The following is a 12,735-nucleotide window of genomic DNA, read 5'->3' as shown; positions in this document are numbered from 1 at the left end:
TAGATGTGGTGAACATACATACAGAAATTCAACATACCTATACACATAAGATAAAGATAAATAAATGTTTTTAAATTATTACACTTGCATTTTCTTGTATGTGCCTGATGTGTGTGGAAATCAGAGGACAACTAGCCGGAGTTGTCTCTCTTCTACCATGCAGGTTCTAGGGATTCAACTCACATCATGAGGTTTGGCAGTAAGTGGTGTTACTATCTGAGCCACTACTTTATCCCTGATCATAAATTATTATCAGTGAAAAACTTAATCTGCAATCCCTCTAATATGTATATTTTTTGGATATATGCATTTAAAATATGACATATAAGGTACGTTGAAATTTAAAGACACAATAAATAAAACTAAAACTTACAAATAAATATTTGTTTCTACTTAATCAATGAGAAAACATTCTCAAATGTTCTCTGGTGTCCATAGGCCATTAACAAATACATGTCTGCCTTTGGAGAACACTAGGCTAGACCAGTGAGAGCTCACGAGAACAAAGGTAGAAGGGAAATAGGAGAGAGAAATCTGTTGAAAGTTACTTGCCTTCCTAATTCCAGGGAAGGTGCTAACTGGACATAGGGGCAGACGAGGAAACCTAAGGCTACACTTGGATCAACCAGGTTAGAGCAAACCAGCTGGACCAGGTGTGTCAGCTCAGGATAAACTATGTGTGGAATGTGTAGCAATTTACTTAATTTGGTATTTGGGGGATTTTTTCTATATGAAGATGTAAATTTCAAGAAAATGTCTTGAGTTACATAGGAGAGTGAAAGCACTAAGTGGTAGCCGTCTTTGGCATGGAAGGCCACACAGAGAAAGTACTTCAGATTTGTTCCAGGGAAATCCTCCGGAATCCTGAGAAGGGGATTGTTAGAACACTAATGTTGTGTGCCGCCAAAACTCATGTAAAAAACCTCCACAGAAAATTTCTTAAATAATGAGAACCTTAGAATATGAGTAGTGATAAAGCTTCTACCAGCATGAATGAGGTTGATGTACTTATAACCCTGTGTGTCCCCCTTTTGTCCCTCTACCAGGTAAAGCAATAAAAATATGGTGCTGTTTGTAAGAGAAGTCTTTTCCAGATGGTGAATCAGCCAGTGCTTTCATCTTGAATTTTTTAAGGAATGAGTTGGTATTACTCGTAAATTACAAATTATGCCAGTTGGTCCTAAACCTAGAAAGGACTAAGACAAGGGTCATACCTAACCTTAAGAAATCAACAAATTATGAATCCTCTCTTTCCATATAAGAAGCTTTAGATGCTGTAAATTACAGTACCAGTCTTCCAAGAAAGAGTTCATGGCTGAGAAAAATCATAGACCCTACAGGAACGCATATGACTGTTGTGCTGTAAAGGGAACATGCTGTCTAATCTGCCTTCTAATTGCTTATATTTATACCTATATGTTAATATTCTCGGTTTTCATTGGAGAAGCTTCTTTATGCAATAGGCTCTAGTTAATGAAGAGACTCACAATGGTTAAAATTACTGAGAACAAGTGACTGTTAAGTGCTGTATCTAACCAAGATATCTATATTACTCCCTCCAAATCTCAGGAAGTATTATGGAAGAGGGGATAGAAAGACTGTAAAATCCAAAGGACAGAGGGCAGTGGTGTGGAAACCCTGTTATCTGGATATAACATCGCCGTTACATTCAAGAATTTATAGTTGCTGTGCTTAACTGCATAAGATCTGCCTAAGTCTGGGCTTCTCAACATTTGATCATAAACAAGGAATGGATTTATGAGGTCTCTCCCAACCCTTAAAGGGTTAAAAACAGTAGACAATTGCTAGAGAAGGGGGGTGTCATTAATTCAAACATAATAGCCACTGATACATTTTCTATAACCTAGCAAATGACCCCACAACCATGCTCATGCCAGCAGTCATAGTTAAACTCACTGGATCAAAAAAAATAGAAAAAGACATCACAGAGGATGTGTGGAAGACTTGTTGAGAAAAAAAATCCCTTACTATGAGAGGTCAAAAGGGTGAGCGAGATTGAAGGGGATTAGTATGGGGTCTAAATTGAAAACATACATACAAATAACATTATAAGAGCTGAGCATCAAGCTATATTTATGAATGTATGCAATACCAACAAATGTAAGATGAGACCATGAATTAGAAGAGCAGAAGTACTTAGGAAGGTTTGAGAGGAGAATGTTAAGGTATAATAATTGTAATTATACTATAATCTCAAAAATAAAAAAAAAACAGAAAATGACCAAAATGCATTACATACATATATGAACTTGTCAAGTATTTTTTTAAATAGAAGAAATTAAAGTATCACAGCATATATTTAGAAATTCTGTTTAGGATATTCCAAAGCATGAAAAGAAAAGAAAAAAATAAATTTCTGACAAGACATAATGGAATCTAACATAATATATTGCAACATATGTCATGTTGTTGGATCAATTTATTTATGCTGGTGAGCTTAGCATTACAACTACAGAAACTTGTGCTTCCAAATAGCAACCAAAATTTAAAACAGGCATTTAAAAGTTGAACGCACATTGGGTGCAGCAGTGTTTCTTCAAGAGTAGAGCACCATAAACAGTCAAATGCACACTTGGGCAGCATAGGAAAGGGCGCAGACCTCTCTATAACTAAATCCCTTCCCCCTGATGACTTCGCCTAAAGTAACAAAAAACCAATAGTGAAAATGGCAAATAAGCACAATCTGCTCTTACTTAAAAAAATATTTATATTCACTATTAATGGAGCCAGTAATTATAAATGATTTCCCCTGGGTTTTAGGAGATTAGCATTCACACAGTCACAATTTCTGTATTTAAGAACACTATAAAACCTACCAACCCACATTTCTTTTTTTCAGCTGAGCAATTCTCTGAGGCAACTTCGCAAAACTCATTCAATGAGGGGAAAAAGACTCTTGTTGATGGAATCCAGTCCCCATGTACAGTAACTTAACCTACAGAAGAAAGAAATTAATTAAATTTTATAGAAACCTCAAGCCCCTTGTGAGACTGAATCAACACAACGGTTTGCCCTTTGGTTCCATCAAACCTGACTGTAATTAATACTTTGAAGTTGTATTTCAAAATCTCACAGGAAACAAGTAGAAACTAGAACTTTTCCCTTTCTGCTTACTGGCATCATTGCCTGTGACTGTAAAATTTTGTATCTGGAGAGTCATCAGGCCTTTGGAAAATAGCTAGGTGTGTATTCAATAATGAGGAAATATCTATGGGAAGAAGGTACGGAAAAAATTCCTATCTTTCTCAACATTAAGTTATTTTTATTTTCTTTTTCTCTAAACTCCACAGTGGATAGACAAAATTACTTCCGTCGTCGTCTTAATGCACTGGGTTTTATTAGCTTTCCATTCAACCCTTCTAAAATCAAATAGCCTGACTAAGAAGCTATGTCATTAAGAGAGGAACTGTTATTAGCCTATTCTTGTGAAGCCATATAAAGAGTCAAGGGAATTAAAGGACTTCAAGTTCAAATAGCATCTCATATCTGAAGTTGTTTCAGTGGAAGCTCTTTGGCCTTTCTGCTCCCAGAAAGTCCATATTTTTGAGTGGACTAAATGCTTTGTTATGTTTTCTTCTACCATTTCGGTTCTTGGGTTAGTTGAACTTTGATAAATGATGCCATTAGTTTCCATTCTACTAAGTAGTACCTTTATGCTGCTGCCTGTCTTTTGTTACTACATTGTACTGACTATTGGATGGTAGTAGGACCTCTCTGCTTCTCCCCCTTGAGCTACATAATTCATATATTTCAACCAAATTTTCTAAGTAATTTGGCACAGAAACAGCATGAAATAAGAAATATCATGGAAACTTATCCTTTCAAGTAGAACTTAAACTTAGCAAATATGTTAGGATGAGAGAGAAAAGAGAATTCAGCCAATCTATAGGAAAGCATTTTGCTTGTTTCTAGAAAGTATTCATTGTTATATTATTATCTAGCATTTAAATTAATTTCAAAATCACTAAAATGTAGTATTCCTAGAAGATATTCAAACTAGATACTTGTGAGCTCATTACAGGCACTGACTAATCAAAGCATACAATAAAAGGGATAGAAGATAGATAGGTAATAGATTACTGATGACTGAGAGAGAGGGGCTGGAGGTTCTCAATCCATTTCGTCTTAGTCCTCGTGGCTCTTCATACTGAAGTTGCTAATGGTGTCCCTTTCTAAAGTGCATGTTTCATTATCCTATTTATCAAATTTCTGATTTGAAAACTTAATATAAGAACCCATATTGAAGAACAGATGCTATACAAAGCCAAAAAGAATCTCCATTTTCCTGACTATTTGATTTTAGACAAGTATTTAGGAGCTATTATCATTATACTATTTGGTCTGGTTGTCTTTGCCCCAAAATTATCTCCCTTGACCTTTCATCTTCATTGTTAGATTCATGTAACTATTCATATATCTACTGGCTGTCTATCTACACATCTATCTATCTATCTATCTATCTATCTATCTATCTATCTATCTATCTAAATCTATATCTATCTCTATCTATCTACCCTCTATTCATAACTTTATTGACCTACCTACCAACCTATACTTTGAGAAAAGCATCTTATCACTTTAAATGAAATACATAATTATTCTTTGGAGAATATATAGTATTGATACTCTAAAAAATGCTTTTTCATTTATTTTAGTGTTCAAAATACCTGTCATAAATAATTTAAATGCATCCTTTCATATTTACCTCATGGTTCTTTACCACAGTAAATTATGCTCTTCTTGTTCTAAAGCTTCTAGTTTTAGATTTTGTATTTGTTTTATTTAATGTGTTATATTTAGTGGATGAAATTTTCTTCCTCATCAAGTATGTTCTATATATACTGAAATATGAAGTTACCTGTCAACATATTTAGGGAGTGGCTTTGAGAACAATTAAAAGATAGAAGCTTAACAGGAACAGAGAAGGTGTTAATAAAATACACTAGAAAAAACCTATCCCTGTTTTTCTTCATAAACAGAAGTTTTAGTATTGATAATTCTTCATGTTCATACTGGTATTAAGTCAAGAAGTATACAAGAAGTGATATAACAAACATTTTTATTAACTCCAGACATTTTAATCTCTACAGATAAAATTACTGATGTCTACCTCTCTATAAATAATTGTAGGGAACCATAATTCAAGATTCTGCCAATATCGCTGAAAAGTCCATTACATGAACAACAGGTATAAACCATAAGTCAGAATCCATGGAACAAATTTAGAGATGACTTAACTGGATATTCTGATGAGTCCAGAAGTCAGAGCTATTCAAAACAGCATCACAGGAAGATGTCATAACTAGACAATCATTACTCTTTTGTTCACTTAGAATCTCACCATCCTTCTTATCTAGGACACATTTATACTCTGGGAGACTTCATTGCAGGAGAAATATATTCCTGTCCGAGATGTCTGAAAATATGATATTCACTTACATGGCTCCCTTGAAAGTAGGTATAAATAATGGAGCTAAACTCTGCCTATCGCGTGCCACCATGTCAGACATTTAATACAGAAGCCAATAGTGCAATAGCCATGGTCTCTTTCATTGACAACATTAACAGCTACAATAAAATCAAGATATTGGCAGTATGCAAGCTACGGCATCTTGTACTCAGTGAAAGTAGACACCGTTTCGCCGTTAGGCAAGTGCAGAGGTGAGTCTTGATATAAGTCTTGCTTTAAAATACTCAGGCTACTCGCTCATTTTTTAAAATTATTTGCATCTAACTATAAAATGGTTTTATTTCTTCTGTTTGATAATTAGAACTAGTAAGTTCAAAACTGATCTTAACTTACAAAAAGATCAATGGGAAGTTTTTGCTCACAAGCAGCAATTCATACAAATTATTGAATCAGAAAAGGAATGTCAAACTGCTTGTTTATTGTATCCTTATGCCTGTTAAGTAATGTATCTCTGGACATTATTATTAGTAGGAAGAAGCCAGAATTTCAAGGTCTTTTTCTAATTATACCTCTACTGAGATTTTCTTTATCAAAATTAGTATTTAATCCATATGTTTCCCTACAACTCAGTCTAATTTTATGTTGAATTAATGGTAACTGAAATAGTTCAATATGTCCCAGTCTGTTAATGTGTTACTTACTGGGGAATAGGTGCCTATATATCAAAGGTGGTAAAGTGTAGCCAAGAAAATTGTTTAAACTAACATTCAGCTCTAAATATTTCATATTGGTTCCATCAGACTCAATTACAATCCATCCTACTTTCTCAAGAAGAATGTTTCAGAGGTAATCAGGTTTTGGAGTTCTAGCTATCTAGCCCTTTCTTCTTTGTTACCTACATTATCTGTATCTATTACTGTTCTCTAATAACTGTAGCTTGTTTTCCTCTTCTTACCTTCTTTCCTCTTCACCTTACCTAGACTAGCCACTTATATTAACAACCACAATCAGAGTGACACCAGACCAAAAGAGTATTAACCATTTTTAATAATGGATTTTTACTAACCATTTTATAATTAATTACTTTGAACTCAAATGTCTATTAGAATATATTATCCTTTAAGCATTAAATTAATAATAACAGAAAAGATAAACAATTGCAAGTAAAATTTATGCAAGCTGCAACATATTAAGTTAAGCTGTTCTGATGTTCTTTTGTTGCTGTTGTTAATTTTACACATAGCTCTTAAATTTAGCCCTCCTTTACGTACCTTAGAAACAGACTTTCCACAACTATCAATTTCATTTTTAATTTAAAAGTGTAAGTTTAGCACAATTTTGAAGGAGTATTATGGACTAGAACTAGTATTTATGATCAAAGGCTCCACGGAGCTTCACAGATTTAGCCTTCCCCATTTACTGTGTATTTGATTTCAGGTGCATAACCTCTCCATGCTCTAGTTTCCTAAAATGAAAAAGACAGGGAACGTGCATCACAGGTTAACATGGGAATTTACAGAATGACATCTAGTACCTACTTGTGTTCAGCTAACAGGAAATGTCCACTCTTTTGGTTTTTATTAGTATTGTTCCTATCATATACCCACACTGAAGAGAAAGCTAGCTAAATGCAATGAGTAAAGTTCCTTTCAGAACAACATAGATTCGAATAGTGGGACCCCTTTGGGGAACATTAAGTCATATGCTTAAAGTTGGATTGGATAACAATATGTGTATAGAAGAGCCTTCTCCTGCTCAAATCATCTGTATAATACAGATGTTGACAAAATACACCTCTGCCCGAAAAGATCTGTTAATATGATAAACTAGAGTCCAACTTCTGCTTCTCACATATAATCCTGTCAGTGTCCATACCATCTCTACACTGATACCTACACACATCACTTCTCTTCCTTAAAGTGATAATAAGGAAGATATTCTACATTTAACTCCGAATTTGTATTTGTATTCAAAAGTCATTCTCTTCTTTCAGGAACAAAATGGTTCAATGGTCAAGAGGACAATTATTTTCTGGAATAAAGTTGTTGTTGTTATTTTCTCACTTCAGGACATATATGCATTGTCTAGCTAATATCAAGGTGAATCTAGAAAACTTTTTATTTAGTCTCAGTACTTTAACAAAACAAAACATTCAGAACTGCTATGTACATTCATCTTTCTGGAATATAATCACAGATGATATTATATCCTGATAGGTACCCAGTCATATTTAAAAGGAAAGACTTGCTGCAAAAAAGCAAATTAAGAGATGCAATCTAGTGAGGGAAAGGTTGGAAAGTGACAAGATACAGAATTTTTATACTGCCACCCTATGATGTCCTTGAGTTTCTTCACTAAAGATACCCAATATGATGGAATCATACTTCCAGTTCAGATTTTGTGAAAGCATATACTGTAGATAAAACAAGATGAATGGTCTCATAAAGATGTTGTGTAAACTTGCATCTCTGTCTCCAGTTTACAAAAGGGACCACTACATACAGAAGACTGCCATGCGACTTGAAAGTCTATCTTGTTCTCCTTTTGAGGTGCAGCTACAAACTACATGAGAAGCTAGCTATAATTTAGGTATGGTTTCTCACTTTCTTCACATGATGTTTTTCACCTGACATTATTTGTTCTAAGTTATATTATAATATGGCCAGGGGCATTGGGAGCTAACAAAGTTTGATCTTGTTTTTGTTATCTAAGGAAAAAAATTATCAGAATCCTTCTGAGTTCTTTTATTCCTTACCATTTATATCTGAAATAATGAGGCCTTCTCCTGCCTAAATCATCTGTTAGAGCAGATGTTGACAAATACAGATCTGTTAATATGATAGACTAGAGAGTTTAACTTTAACTTCTCGCATATAATCCTGTCAGTGTCTATACCATCTCTACACTGATACCTACATACATCACGTTTCTTCCTTAAACTGATACTAACTGTCCAATATTCTACATTTAACCCCGTTTATTATCTACCATCAAAGGGACACTTGGGGTATGTCTGATTGCCTGATGGGAATCAAGAACACATTACAAAGGCAGCTGGCAAAGCATATGACCAAAGCTTCGATCCTCAAATAGTATAAAATTATGAGTATAATAGAATTATCTTGGCCACAGGAGACAGGACCTTTATGACATTTATTGTGTTGAGTAAAGGCTTCTCAGAGGAAGGTATTGGTGGCAAGATACTTTAAGATTGAGTAAGAATATGGAAAGTGTGTTCCAAAAGACTGAATATGCTTGAGTATATCAAGTCTATGTTGTGATAAAATGATTGAAATGGGAATGGGTAGAGTACTGAAAACATCTACTACATTCTGTAAGATCACTGGCCCCACATAAAAAAGTTATATTATAGAATATAATAATATTTACCAAAAGACTATAATATCAACCATCTCCTGAAAGAGAAGAGTAAACCAATCCCACCTACAATCTTACTCTATATCTTTGTGGTTTCTTTTATCCTACAACATGAGTATATATAACTGACTCCTTATTTCACATGGCAGAGAGTTCAGATAATTTCTATGGTATGAACTCTCTGAAAAGTGGTTATTAGTCCAGAAGTTCGGAATACACAAAGTACAATCCACAAACCACAAGAAACTCAAGAAGAAGGAAGACCAAAATGTGGACACTTCATTCCTTCTTAAAAGGGGGAACAAAATACCCATGGAAGGAGTTGCAGAGACTAACTATAGAGCAGAGACTGAAGGAAGGACAAGCCAGCCTGATATAGCTGTCTCTTGAGAGGCTCTGACAGTACCTGACTAATACAGAAGTAGAGGCTCACAGTCATCTATTGAACTGAACACAGGGTCCCCAGTGAAGAAGCTAAAGAGAGGACTGAAAGAGCTGAAGGATTTTCAGCCCCTTAGGATGAACAACAATATGAACTAACTAGTACCCTCAGAACTCCCAAGGACTAAACCACTAACCAAGGAGTACACATGGTGGGACTCATGGCTCCAGCAGCATGTGTAGAGTAGAGGATGGCCAAGTCGGTGATCAATGGGAGAAGAGGACCTTGGCCCTGTGAAGGTTCTGTGCCCCAGTGTAGGGGAATGCCAGGGCCAGTAAGTGGGAGAGTATGGGGTGGTGAGCAGAGGGAGGGGGGAGGGAACAGATGTTTGTTCTGTATGTTGTTTTTGGTTTTTGGTTTTTTTTTTTTTTTTTTTTTTTTTTTTTTTTGGAGGGGAAACTGGGAAAGGAGAAATCATTTGACATGTAAATAAAGAAAATATCTAATAAAAAATGACAAAATAACAAAAAAAGAGTAATTTCTAAATCACTCTACCTCCATAGTTCAAGAATATACCTATTACATTATCATAAATTGATATTTGCTGGATAAATGAAAAGATGAGTAGTTGCATGAATCAAATTGCATGGCAACATGTATTAGCTAAAAGAACCCATAACCTTAGTTAAAACTGTTTAATTAAAAAACACATTTATAATTATTTTCAGGGTAATTTCTAATTTAAGAATGTGATAGCTACAAACTATGCATTCATTTTTTTATCTTCAAACACAAGCATCGGTGTCTTTTACAAAGTAGACCTTCTGATATTTATCTTGTTCTTGTCATTAAAAATGTGTTTCTCATTTGTTTGTATGGCTAAATGTTTTCAAACACTTTTAAATTTTTTATCTTATTTCCCATATCACCACTCTGAAATAGGTTAGGATATTATAGTTTCCATTTTCAACTGAGAAAGAAGATAATTTTTTATATGATTGAATGAGTTTTGCTATGCCACAGAACATAGTGAATTCATGATGAATCCATATTAATTTACCCAGCACAGATGTACCAAATACCCATTACCACCTTCATTTTAAATTCAGAAAAAAAAAAAGCGTAAAAGCCTTCTGATGATGTGGGGTACATTATGGATGGAAAGATTGTATAATAAATATGATAGAAAAGTGTGGGGAAATACTGGAAGCTAAAAGTATAAGCAGAGATGAGGAAAAAGGGGGAGTATGGGTGAGTTAATCAAAACAGGGTTTGTAAAGGAGCCTTATAAACCTCCATTTAGTTATAAGATATTTAAATACACACATATATACATATATATTATAAGATAATGATATAGTAATAAAATATAACAAATTAATATGTATTAATAAAATATAAAATTAAAACAACATATGCATATTTAAAGGGAGTTTGAACATCACATTAATGAATAATGCTGCACACTTTCACTATGAAATATTCATCATTAAATAAAAATCCTATACTTAGGCACAGAAGATCTCCTTATGAGTTGTTGGTCAGGGAAGGTCGTAGAGGTACCTCAAACAAATAAACTATTGCTACTTATCTTGGTTTCCTTCAATATCTGGCTGGTAAGACCCTCTAGTGCTGAAGATAGCACATTTTGATTACCAATCAATATGGAACTGACAAGAAAATCTCTGACTAGTAGCTAGTAACCATAGTGCTAGAAGGAGCTGACAGGCTGTCAGGAGCCATTTAGGAAAGGCTATGGCTAGTAGGTGGCCTTACTAGAGGTGGCCCACCATCTCTGCATGGCTTATGATGGGTGAGCTCTCAGAGGCAATATTTCAAGAAACTTCATTTCAGGATTGCTTCTTGTAGTTGATAATGCCTTCCTTTCCTGTCACTATTACATACCCTAAGGATTCCTGGGCATTAGCCTACCCTACTGAACAGAGTACTGTAGATCAACGTAAAGCTGAACTTTCATGAATTAATACAGTGCATATTAATTATTTTACAGAAATTTTGATTTGATTCAAATAAGTTTAGGAAGAATGTGTTAAGAAATGGTTTTAAGCCAGGTGGTGGTGGCGCACGCCTTTAATCCCAGCACTTGGGAGGCAGAGGCAGGCAGATTTTTGAGTTCGGGGCCAGCCTGGTCTACTGGGTGAGTTCCAGGACAGCCAGGGCTACACAGAGAAAGCCTGTCTCAAAAAAAAAAAAGAAAGAAAGAAAGAAAGAAAGAAAGAAAGAAAGAAAGAAAGAAAGAAAGAAATGGTTTTAGTTATTTGTCATAAAAGTATAACAAGAGAAAATCAAGAATAAAATGTGCCTCATAAAATAGTAAGTAAAGGCTGCATAATAAGGAATGTACTTTCAGAATTTTACCACAACAAAACATAGGCAAGTTTGTGTTCAAGGAAGAACATTCAGGTCTAAGAATGGAGATACAAGTATACACGATGAGAAGGCAAGGTAATGTAAAAACTGTTGCTTTGAACTTATAATGAGCTCATAGTATGAAACACACCTTTGAACTTGCTATTGACACCTTTCAGTAATTCCCCTTTTATGCAACATTTGACCTATCTTTCTGACGTAAAGTACTTTTTGTTTAAAAGCTATAAAGAGGCTGATAATAAAGAAAGGTGGTGTAGCCATTTTCCATTTCATCCAGTATGTGTATTGTCTATGTGAGCAACTTCTTTCTTTCCAACCTGGTTCACAAAGGCTGAATGAACTCTGCGCCTCTCTCCTGGCTCTAGCAGTATATCTTTTACTAATTCCCCAATGCTAAGTTCTATGCTAATTGCCAAAAGCTAGTGGTCTTCAGCCATAGACTTAGCAAGAGAGTGTCAAACGTTCAGAAGCGATCAGCCTTGAGCCCCAAGTACAGTTAGAAAGAGTTAAAGACCAGAGACCATCAATCTTTTGGCCTTCATACAACTCTGTGTTCCATCTTAACTCATTCTTCTAAGGCCAGCCAGTGCCCCAACAACAGGATGCTGTAGGGGAAAAGATATCAGTGGTCCTTTTCAGGCCTGGAAATGGCATACTATAATACTTGTTTAATAGGTAAGAAGTATCAGTCAGTACAACCAGACCATTTATGGGGGTTACTATGATTGGAGTTAAGGCTTCCTCCATAGGAAAGATTCATGCTTGGTACTGTAAACCTGCTTGGAACCCATGGTTAGGAAATCATAGGACCTCAGAAAAAAAAAAGCTATTAAAATGGTTTTTCTAAATGGCCTGCCATGTGGTCAAAGTGACTTCTAAATATTTATATTTATACCCACAGACTTGTGCTGCCATTGTCTTAGTAAGAGAAGCTTCTTATGACACTGAGTGATGGTGGAGGCAGTAACATGTTATACTCAAATCACTGAGAATAAATGACAGTGGGTGCTCCTCTGTAAATGAGACATTCATATCAATGCTCCCCCCACCACTAGCAAGGCTCAGAAAACATAATAGAAAATGATGTGAAAAGAACATAAAACCAGAGACACAGAAACAAGGCCTGAAACGCTGCTCTCTGGGCATAACATAG

The sequence above is a fragment of the Mastomys coucha genome, unplaced genomic scaffold (assembly GCF_008632895.1).
Source record: "Mastomys coucha isolate ucsf_1 unplaced genomic scaffold, UCSF_Mcou_1 pScaffold22, whole genome shotgun sequence".
NCBI classification, from domain to species: Eukaryota; Metazoa; Chordata; class Mammalia; order Rodentia; family Muridae; genus Mastomys; species Mastomys coucha.
This window is presented reverse-complemented; position numbering follows the sequence as displayed.